Below are 11,603 nucleotides of genomic sequence, written 5' to 3'. Positions count from 1 at the left end.
TGTCTTTGAGAGCTATGCAGCTATTCTGCCATTCTGTGATTACCTCATGTTTGTGGTATTGGACCGGTATCACAGAAAAACATTACTGTCTCACAGGGCCCATGTGCTCCTTGACCCTTAGCCACAGAACCTTGCTTTTCAACAGGGAGATGGCATCTTTAAGGGTCAGATGGGAAATCCCCTTCTGGGGAAAACTGGTGTTTGAAATTTCAGACCTTTGTATTAAGACAGACCTAAAACACATCCATTTAGTTCATACAGGAAATTAAGCAGCACTTAAACTAATTGTAGCTATCTAGCTTTCCATTGATGAGTTATGATTCTTTTTTAGAAAGCACTGTGTTCAGAGTGAAATTCTCTTAAGCCGTTTTCTGAGCACACGCATTTTTGCGTTTTCAGTGCCTAAATATTTGCCATCTCCCACTCAGGGTTGCTGACACGGCATTAACTTTCTGCCAACATTTCCGGAAATGGCAGCCTGGGGACATTCAGCAAAAGGCTTAGTCTGGGTTATAGAACTGAGCATGCCTGAGCTCTGATGCTTGAATCAGCAAGAGGAAGGTTTAGGTCCATTGTCCCCACACAATTATTCTTTTTTACTTTGTATGGCACGTGACCCTGCCAACCAGTTGCAGAGTAAAAGCTGTTCTAGAGCAGTTTTAGGGTTTGCTCTTCACTTTCAAATGTAGGGAAAGGCTCCAAAACCCAACTGAAGATGGTAGTCCATGATTAGAACTTAGGATCGCCTTCCCACTTTGTATTTGATGGGTAGCTTGTATCCTTATGCCATGTTTTTCTCCATATAATGGGAGAAACACCTAGCAGCTCCCACAGTTCTGACTTTGATCCCAGTACATTTTGCTTTCTTTTCTCTCAGCAGGAGACAGAACATCTTGTCAAAGGGAGATAGCTATTTTCATCTGTTTATCTCCACCAGGAGGTGGGTAGAAAATGCAGAGCTGGGAGATTCAGCAGGAACAGCAGACACCAACCCCCTTCCTCCCTGATAACCACCATGGGAGGGAAATAATCTTGATCCTACAGATGAGTGTCAGCATCATGCAAAGTGCCTGGAAATCCCTGGCCAGCCAGCAGCACAAAGGTAGTGCAGAAGCATCTATTCGCTCAGAACTTCCCCCCGTGAGCTTGCATGTCTTTTTCAAGAAGCAAAACCAGCTCTTTGTGATGCCAGAGGATATTTAACCTGACAACTCCACAAGAACAGAGGCAACTGTGCTAGGAATTGCATGCCCAATATTTATATTCCAGGAGGAGATGAGGAGAGACCTTAGCAGTCTTACCCATCCCTGCCTCTTCCTGTATCCTGAGCTTCCATATGGTGGTGTCTGTTTATTTGACACAATCCAGAAAATGTAAACAGTTAGTTTAAAATTAGATAGAAAACCTCTCGGGGAGCGATGACATAGAAGCCTTGTAAACGGCTGCACTTGTGATGTATGTTCACTTAGTAAAGGAGGCACAAAAAGGAACACGGTGCCTTGTTTATCACTCACTAAGTCTATGCGAACGACTTGATGAAGTGAGAGGAGTGTGATGTGCCACTTCCCAGCACGCCGCAGTGCCTGCGCGCTCCAGGATGCCATGAAACCAGTTATTTTCATCTATGGGGAATGTTGCAGGCTGGCTCACGTGGTCTAGGAAAGCTAGGCTTTTCTGTTGCCTTAGCTTGCCCTCAGCTAACAGCCAAACTCCCAACCAGCTGCTTGCTCCCTCCCTCCCTCCCTCCCCCCCCACCCTCATCCGCCCCAGCAACAGGAAGAACAGGAATGAGGAGGCTCATGGGTTGAGATACAGACAAGGAGATTGCTTACCAATTACTGTCATGGGCAAAACAGACTCGTCTTTGGGAAATTAATTTATTGCCAACTTCACTTCTTCATTGCAGACTCCTCTACCCTGCCCTGCAGAGGAGCTAGGCAGTTATGATCAGTACGTAGCAGTTTTTGTCTACTGCTCATTCCCTTCTCATGCTTTTCATCTGCTCTGGTGTGGGCTCTCTGGTGGGCTGCAGGAAATACCTGCTTTGGTGCCATCATCATCATCCTCTGCCCTTGGTGTTGTCTTTGCTGTTTCCCATTCTTTTTGCTGCCTCCTCTCTCCTCTCTCTCTCAAGAGATAAAAAGGAATTTTATCCTTTTTCTCTTATACAGGTTTTCACAGAGGACCACCAATTTGGCTGATAGGCTCATCTGTCTCGTGGTGGAGCTGGCTGCAACTGGCTGCATCCATAGTGGGGCATCTCCTCACCTCTTGCCACAAGGGCCACCACTGAAGCCTCCTGCCCCATTACCAAAACCTTGCTACATACATCCAGTACATGTACGCTGGATATTTTAGGTCTCCAACCACTAGAAGTACCCTGATGGCTGTACAAGCCCCAGGAAGTGTGAGCTGCATTTGACCTGCCTTTCCTCTTCTTGCTGGGGAAAAAGTCCATCCTTCCTTCTGTAAGGTAGGGCATGGGAATAAAGGACTCGAGCTGAGAAACAGGCCCTGGGACTGAGGTGAAGTCTTGGTCACAAGGTTTCTGTGGGTTTTTTTCTCCATATATTAATGTTACCAGAGATCTCTAGGTGATATTTTACAATTTTTGTGTGAGGAGCGGCCTGAGCAGTGAACCTTTGAGAGAAAAAGCATGAGAAACTGTGTGTAAGAGATGACATATCTAGTGAAGCGATGTAGAGTGGAGACAAGAGTAATAAGCCAATATCACGAAGACATTGATGGCTGGTAAACTTTTTCCAAGTTGCCAGTGGTAGAACGACCACATGTGTTTGGATCTGCTGGGAGAGAAGACTGAAGACTTATTGGCATTTGAACCATGGGTCGCTCATGGGTATACGTATTCTCTTACCCTTCTTCTTCAACCCCAATTCCTTTTAGCTAGTTTTCAATCCACCCCTCCAAATCTGTTGTGTCCCTTCAACCACCATGATTTCCTTGTCATACTGTATCATGCTCATTGCTTGGCTGTAAGATCTTTGGGGTAAAAGGAAGTGGTTCTGATTGGTGTAATGCAGGGAAGGGGCCACAGTCCACAACTTTAGATGCCAGAGGATGCGTCATTATAAGGAAGAAACAAAGCCAAATGATTCCCTGTCACTTTGCATTCCCTTATCCACACACCAGGATCTACCACATTGGTCCCAAAGACCTTGTCACCTTTAACTGCAAATTCATAAGAAAAGGGACTCAAATGTAATTTCTAAGCTGAATGCACATGGAAAAGCAATGCTGGCAAGAGAAAGAAGCCTGCCAGGCTGCGGCTGTGCAGGCAATGAAAGAAGGGAACCTGGCCCCTTTGGAACTCCCTTATGCTCCTCTTTCCACCCAAGCCCCACAATGCAATGGCATGTTAGTAGCAAGGAAACAGTAAATCACTTTTTTTTTTCCACCCCGAGCTTCAAGCTGTGGCAATCAGACCCCTGGGAATTCAGACTTCTTCTCCATCTCAGCTGAAGGATTAATGCAGCAGAGTTGAGGGGGGTTCTGCTTCAAATCCCAGCTCCCTTGCCTCCCTAATTACTTCCATGTGTATTTGTGCAAGGCTGCATGTTGTCTGGGGTCTGCAGGTGGCATAATGACCTTTGGGCTATAGGTGGGTTTTCCATGCTTCACCATATGTTACGCAAATGACCCAAGCAGTTAGGAGGCAATTTTAAGCATCCACGGCCAAGCAATCTCTCTCTGTACAGTGACTGATAGGTTCTGTTCCTTTACCCTTGCTTCTCCCTTTATGCTTTCTCCAGCTGTGAAAGAAGAAGGAGTTTCTGCCCTTAGTTTATAATGTTTAATTAAAAAGAAAAACCTTCACGCAAAGATAGCTGATTTCCACAACTTTGATGTGGGTGCCTGTGGGAAATAGATGAGTTTGAAGTGCATTCTGGGTAACAAAATGTAAATGAGCAACTTCAAGCATTCTCAGGGGCTTCCCAAATCTCAGTATCAGTACAGACAGATCAATATATCTTCCCCGTGAATCCTGTTGCGCTCAGTCTGCTTGTACTGCCAATGGTGCTACTTTCTCCAGCTCCCTTAGAAGGCCTTCTCAGAAGTCTCCTCCAGGTGAATTTTAGCTTTTTCTCCTCAAAGGGGCTGCATTGCTATGCAAGTGCTCTGCGGGGAGTGCTGTGTTGGCAGAGAAAAAGCATCAGCAGTGGTTGCAAAAATCTGCCCATCAGTTCTCCCAGGGAGCAGCCTGCCACTGGGTTGGGCCTAGTGTAGCAACAACTTCTAGTGGGTCTTTGAATGTAGTTCAGTAGCGCAACAGAAATTCCTCTTTGGTTTTGCCCTTTATATTCTAGAGAGGGGGTTGAGGGGTTGACAGGAAAAAAAAAAAAGAAAGAAAAGTGAAAGAGATCATGTCCAGTATTTTAGACAATATGGAAAACCTGTCAAGGGCTTTTGGAGCAAAGGAAGTGTCTCAAAAAGTGGCTTGTCTCAGAAGTTTGGAGTGCTGGCTACTGATTCCAGTGGGATAATTTACGTCCACCACTCAGGGCCATGTATGTTCTGCCTTATATCTTAGGCAGCCTGGAACAGAAAACATCATAACTTCTATCTTACATTTTTCAGTAGTTTCTTCAAAAATGTTCTGCTATGATCTCTGGTCTAGTTTCAGAGGATTTAATTTTTCACAGTTTTGTTAAACTCACCTAAGACGTGTAATACACTGAAAACAGAAGTATGAAGGCTGTATAAAGGAAAGAGATTCACTGGTGCTTTTTTCCCCCATCTATCTTCCTGGAATGAATGATTGCCCCTGGCTCTTGCTGCCTTCCTCCTGTCAGCTTACCCCCGAGAAGGATAAGGTGGAATGAGGAGCCTCTGCACAGCATAGCAGAAGAGACTAGCCTCAGTGGGCACTGCCACTGGAGGCTTGGCTCAAATGGGCTGTGCTAGGAAGGACTAAATCTGTTTATTGGTGGTCCTGCAGCCCTGAGTACTATCCAGTTGTGTTGCTTGGATTCCTGTGTGTGTCACCAGCAGGACACATTCCAGTCTATCTCTGGAACAAGTCCTCTGTCCTACACGAGAGCAAGGCACCATCCCTCCAGACCTTGCAGCAGTGCTATTTAAGCTCTCTCACCCTTGCGCTGTCTCTGATCCTCTGTTACCAGGCTTTCCTTGTGAACCCCCAGAAAGTCTTCCTAAGGTGTGCTGCCTGACTTAACACTGTTCTCCATCTGTGCCCCAAAGCAAAAGGGAGCTGGGATCTGTGGATGTCTGTCCTTTTCTGCTGCTCCCCCAGCACATCTCTGCTGGGTAGGGGCACCCCTCTGACTTTCTTCTGTCTCTGTGTTCTGCGTCCTGGTCTTTTCTAGTTGAGAGATGACAGGGTGTGGGACACACATCTGAAAAGATGTCAGGAGTATAGAATCATAGAATTGTAGGGGTTGGAAGGGACCTCGAGAGATCATCGGGTCCAACCCCCCTGCCAAAGCAGCTCCCTAGCACATATTGCACAGACAGGCGTCCAGATGAGTCTTGAATATCTCCAAAGGAGACTCCACCACCTCCCTGGGCAGCCTGTCCCAGGGCTCTGTCACCCTCACTGTGAAAAAGTTCTTCCGCATGTTGGTGCGGAACTTCCTGTGCTCCAGCTTGCAGCCATTGCCCCTTGTCCTGTCTCCACAGACCACTGAAAAGGGGCTGGCTGATTCCCCCTGCATCCCCTGCTTAAGATAATTATAAACTTTAATTAGGTCCCCCATTAGTCTTCTCTTCTCAAGGCGGAACAGTCCCAACTTACTCAGTCTTTCCTCACAGGGGAGATGCTCCAGGCCCTTAAAATTGACCAGCAACTTCTGACAGCCTTGACTTGATGATCGGTGCTCAGGGTTAGAGCAGGGTTCCCAAACAAGCCTGTATTGTCTAGGATGGCAATCATAAGTGCAGCATCTGTGGCCATGCCAAACTGCCAGCAAGATTGTTCCTTTGTCCTCATTGTAGCTGCGTCCTTCCTTTGGGCAAGACAGGTAGGAAATCCTCCTTGATGTGGGGTTTCTTCTTTCTGGCATGCATCCTAGATCAGACATAGCTGTTCAGTGGGCCCCGTAATTTGGAGTGCTGACAACTTTCCTGTGGTATACATTAAAAATCTTTATATATGGAGTGACTGAAGTAACCCAGAGCCCTCCAGACAAGATGCTGTGGTGGCCTATAAAAGGGCATTTGCTAGCATGGTCTGCCCAGACTGCAAGTGATGGTACTGTGCATCCCTGTGTGTGGGAAAAACAGTACCTGCCAAGGTCGTGCAAGCTTCCTTCCCTGGGACTCCAGCCGAGGTACTCTCCCACTTACCCTTAGGGCTCAGCAGTGGACACAGTCAGAAAACAGGGCCAAAAAACATTGTGGAGGCATTGCAATGGTCCTTTTGGTACAGGCCCTGGTCACTGGTATTCTTCATTCTGCAGGGTGTCGGACTGCCCTCTCCTCTCGCAGACAAGATGGGATCCTGATGATGCCCTGATTGTATTTGTGGGTAGTCTGAATCAGAGGGAACATATGCAGAGGACAGTGTCTGAGTAGATTAGGGCCGTTTCAATCCATTTGTTTTCAAATACACCATGTTTGGTTTGGGCCATGTGGGGTTTGTTTGATAAAGGAAGAACCATACTAATTGAATTCACTGGGTCAATGGCAGTTCACCCGGGGGGGGAGGGGGGGCAAGGACTCTGCCAGAGGGATCTGCTATTAGGCAGGAAACTGGAAGAGCTTGGCTTTTCATCCTGGGAAAACTCACGGGTCCTGATCCCACAGTGAACCTCACATGACGGTGGGAAGCCCGCTGCCTAAGTAACTCGCTATGTCATAAAGGCTTTTGCTTGGTGCAGAAGGAAGAAGTGAGCGCAGACTGTGTCTCTGAACTGCTAGGCTGGTTGGGTGGTGGTGAGGGAAGGATCAAAGCTAGCTGAAGAAAACTGCTTAACCATTTCACAGCCAGTCCCATCTCCTTGCAAGCCTTATCACAGGGAGTCTGGTGAGCAGCAGCAGATTCCCTCCCAGACTCTCTTAGCACAAAGGCTCTGCATCCCTGCACTCCTGGAGAGCATGAGCCACTGGAGGGGAAAAAATCAGGCAAACAGGGACAATAAAAAATGAATGAGTGTCTCTACCACAGACTGGAGATGGGATCGCTATGACTAGAAGCAAGAGGTGATGCAAATAATTATAACAAGAAATCAATGATAATAGCAGCTTTCATTTATCTGCTGGAAATTGCCACAGGCTATGTTCAAGGGCAAAATCTATAGCTCTGTGTGTGCGTTCTAGTGGGGAATATTCCATCTGCCCCAGTAACCTCTCTTAATAGTCCCCACTGGCTTCAGGGGAGGCTGGCAGTGTTGACTGAGCGTGACTCTAGCCTGATGTGATTGCCCTACAAATGGGAGGCGAGTAGAGGAGCAGCAGGGAGTCCTTAATTACTTCCACAGAATATAAATCCATGATGGCTTTGACAGCTTCTGGAGCTGTGAGCAGTATCCCACTGCCTGGCACACCTCATGTCAGAGAACAGCTGGCTGTAGTCCCACCTCTATTGACACCACCATCAGCGCGCTGGAAGGAAAGTGAGAAGCGGGAACATGCGAACAGTGTGACACTTGATGGAGAAGTTGCCAGAAGGGCTGGGCTTATGGATCCCGAGGCTCTGATATTTCCTGAATTTCAGTGAATAGCTATGCCTTTCCTCCTCGGCCTGGGGTTTGTGCTCAGTACTTAATGATCCTGTGAAAGACATGGCTTTACATGTGTATTGTAAAGTCATGCAAGAGTGTGAAGATCTTGGTCACCCATTCAGTGGGGACTCAGTCTCTTTAAAGTAGTGGACTTAATTAATCTTCAGGACAAATCCTGGAAGATGGCAAGTCATGAGTCTGTACTCCTTTCCTCCTCCATAATTGCCCTTTATAGTGATCCTGCTAAAGGAAGCAAGCTTTAACGAGCATGCCTGATTGATTGAGGAAACCCATTGTGAACAGAAAAACACCAGTTCCTCCTGCTTACTGTGGGAGCTGTTCCATCTTCCCCAGGTACACTGGTATGCTCCAGCACGAATATACAGGAAGGCATAAATTGCTTTGGTGCAGTTTTATCTTGGGTTCAAGCGGTTCGTTATGGCAAAGCATTTGTATCACCTGATGGCATTTACAAGGCATTGCTGAGGCAGAAACTGCAGCATGTGCAGCAAATGTTGATGTAGATATGGCCCAGAAGCTACTGTGATGAAAGGCAGTGGAAGCTGGCTGGTACCTGCTGTTTGAAGAGCACTTTAGCGCAGTCTCGAGGAGCAGCAGTTGTTTCCTGATGGTAGGATTAGCAACCACTGGAATCCTGGATCAGAGGGCTATAGGGAGATGGTCTTGCTATTGTTCCGAAAAAACTATTTCAGTAGCATCCACTCTGCAGATACAGACAGGAATGCTCAGGCCATCCATGCAGTTAACTGGTTTCTTGGGGTTTCCTGCAATAAAGGATTATTGCTAATTCCACTGACCGAAGTGAAACAACACTGCCAAATTCATGCAGCCTCTTGAATATGTAAGTAAATCACACTCTGAACCTCAGTTTGGAAGCATCTCTAATGTGGTGAAGTTACTTTAGGCTTTACTGAAACGCAGCTTCCTTTGAGTGAATCACGGCAGACTGGCAAAGCAATGTTAAATGACACTCTGGCAGGAAGTAAAGAGGATAATATTTCACTGAAGGAAAATTGCAGGAAGTCAGTAGAATGTCTGTTATCTTAGCTGGAGCTGGCATTTGGCCTAGTTACTAAAGATAACACCTTTTTTTTCCCTTCAAGACTTGTCACTAGCTGCTTTATGACCACGTATCTTGATTTACATCTCACTCTGAACACCTCCAGCTGCAGCGTCACCAGTGCCTGGGGGTGACTCAAAGCTTCTCAACAGCATAGATGAGTCTGAATTTTTCAGCCCCCAAGATGAGGGACAGGTGTGAGACTTTTTTCCCCAGGCAAGAGCAGAGCAGCAGGAAGGGGTGCAACTGCAATTACAGGCTGAAGAGGAGAGCACTGGGGAGCTGGGATTGCTACAGCTGCTGCTGCCAGGCACCTGAGAGGCATCAGGTAAGTGACTGCTGCATCTGTTCCCAATAACCCTGACTTGTGTTGGAGCAATGCAGTCTTTCTGGAGCTCCTGTAGAGAGTAAGCAGGCAGTGTGCTGTCCCAGGCAGCTCTGTTTTGCTTATTGCTGTGGCTGGCATTGCACTGAGGTTGTGAATCTTCATCTGGCATAACAGAAGAAAATCATATCTAACTTGTAGCAATTGTTGAGGTCTGGACTTATTTTCCAAGGCCTAGTCAGTGTTAGAGGCTGCCTCATTTCCAGGGCCTGATGGGACTGCTGCCCTGAAAAAGATAAGCGTGAAATGTGCACAAGGATCAGTTGGATGTTTCAGATAATTTTTACCAGGAATAGGAAACAGTTAATTTTAGGATATGTTGATTATGAATGGAGATGTATTGAGTGAATTGCACACTGCCTGTCGTGCTGAGCTGTAAGGAAATAACCACTCTTGCTTCATAAATGGTTGATAGGGTTACCATGGAAAGTTACTTGTCAAGGGACATGCTTTTACTCTCCAGCTTGAAAAGTAAAAAGGTTGTATCTCCAGATGATATTCTTGTAAATCAATTTCTGACTAAGTCCCTGCTGACTGACAAGCTGCTACATGAGCTTATGACTTCTCTTGGTGACTGAGGGAAGTTGCCTCCTTTCTACCACAAAGATCTCTTGTGACCTTGATAGCAGCTCACCTTGGATGACTGATTACAAAGAGCTTAGAAGTAGGTGTTTCTCTGCTTTGGTGGGGTTTTTTGGTTGGGTTTTTTTGGTTGTTGTCCTTGTTGTTCACGCTGTTCTTCTGAACTCTCTTCCTAGTTTCCTTGAACTTCTCTCTTTCTCTGTTGCCAAAAAGTCATGTGTGCATCTGGGAGGCGTTCCAGCTTCCACTCGCAGAAGTGGGTCACTCCTCATACACGCACATTTAGTCTTTTGCAGATGCCCAGGCTCTAAGTGTAGCACTAGGACAGCCTAAGAAGTGCTGTCAGAGCCTGTTGATTTCAAAGATTCACAGTGTTGCCAGCCAGTATAAACTCTTATATTTGTTCTCTCTGCATGTCTGTCTACAAAAAGAGATCCAGTAATGATCGCCCAGCTAAGGATGAATTATTAATTTGAGATGCTGAAGGAGATTTGTGTCAGAGCCCAGCTGTGGATGGGTGACTTGCACAGATCTTAAAAGCATCTCTAGCTCATCTCCCGGCTTCATTCTGCATTCCCTGCCATTTCTCTCACTGCCTCAGGGCAGAATGTTTCAGAAAGTTGGAGTGGGAATATTTTTATTCATCCTGTTACATGAAGTTAATCTCGTGTAGCAAAGCAGCTGTGTAATGTTTTGTATTAAATCTCATGTCTTCCCTTGGGTGTGATTAAAATTCAGGTGAAGGGTGGTTTGTTTTTTTTTTTTATAATTTTGCTTTATTTCCCTGCTCCTGATGCTCTCAAGGGGCCATTAGGCTTCATGCTTAATCGCTTGCCATCCCCTTGTCTCTGCCAGTCCTGCTGCACACGCAACTGCACTTCTCTGACTGATGAAGGGTGAAGGCTCTTCAGTGACTCGTCCACATGCTGCACATTAGTGAAGCCATTCCCAGCTCAGGTGAAGGGACGGCTGCTCCCTGGCACACTGAATATAGCCTTGGTTGGCAGGTTCTGTATTTGCCTGATTATAGCGCTGGAACACAGCAAATCCCAGTTGGAAGGAGACCAGCTGCTCTGTCAATACCCAGGGCTTCCCAAAATGATTGCTTCATTTCAGAGGCTGTTCCCAAGAAAGCCAGAGTTTCCATTCTCATCCTTTCTAGCATGCCATTGCTTCCTCTTGTGACAGAGGGTTTTTTTGTCCCTGCTCTGTCAGGCTAAGGAGCCCTTTCTGTCTGCCTGTGGCCCTCCTTTACCCACTCATTCCCTGCTCTGTGCCTTTGCCTGTGAAATGAGATCACCTGGAAGACAACACAAAGACCTGAGAGAGAGTGGTTATCACAGGCATGTGTAGGTGAAAGTAAATGATAAGAGTGAAAGTCCTACAAGATACACATAGGGGCTAGAGACAATGAGCGTAGGGAAGAGAAGAGGGAGTGAAGGCAGGAGGGAGGTGGTGGGATGCATGCTGCGAAGGAGGACACTGGGAACGCACTGACTGGATTGCAGGCTGCGCAGAAAGAGCCAACTTGAGGGCCTGCACCACTTCTTCCCCTCTGCACTTCCACTAGACAAACTGAAGGTCTTAAAAGCAGCACTGTGGGAGCGGTTCCGGCAAACACCCTGTTCCCCTCAAAACTCCTAGTTGTGACCCGGCTGTGCTTCTCATGGTTTCAGGAAAGTCCAGTTAATGCTTTCTTCTTAATGTTTTGGACTCTAGCAGCCACTTCTGCGCTCTGTTATCACAGCCAGGATGCCAGGTGCCAAAACATGGCCTGAAAAGCTATGCAGAGGGGCTGGTTACAGAAAAAGCGCAGAGCAGGAAGCTTCAGAGCTCTTGCCAGGCTTTCCATACC

The sequence above is a fragment of the Gallinula chloropus genome (assembly GCF_964237585.1).
Source record: "Gallinula chloropus genome assembly, chromosome: 4".
NCBI lineage: Eukaryota > Metazoa > Chordata > Aves > Gruiformes > Rallidae > Gallinula > Gallinula chloropus.
Note: the sequence above shows the minus strand (reverse complement) of the source record.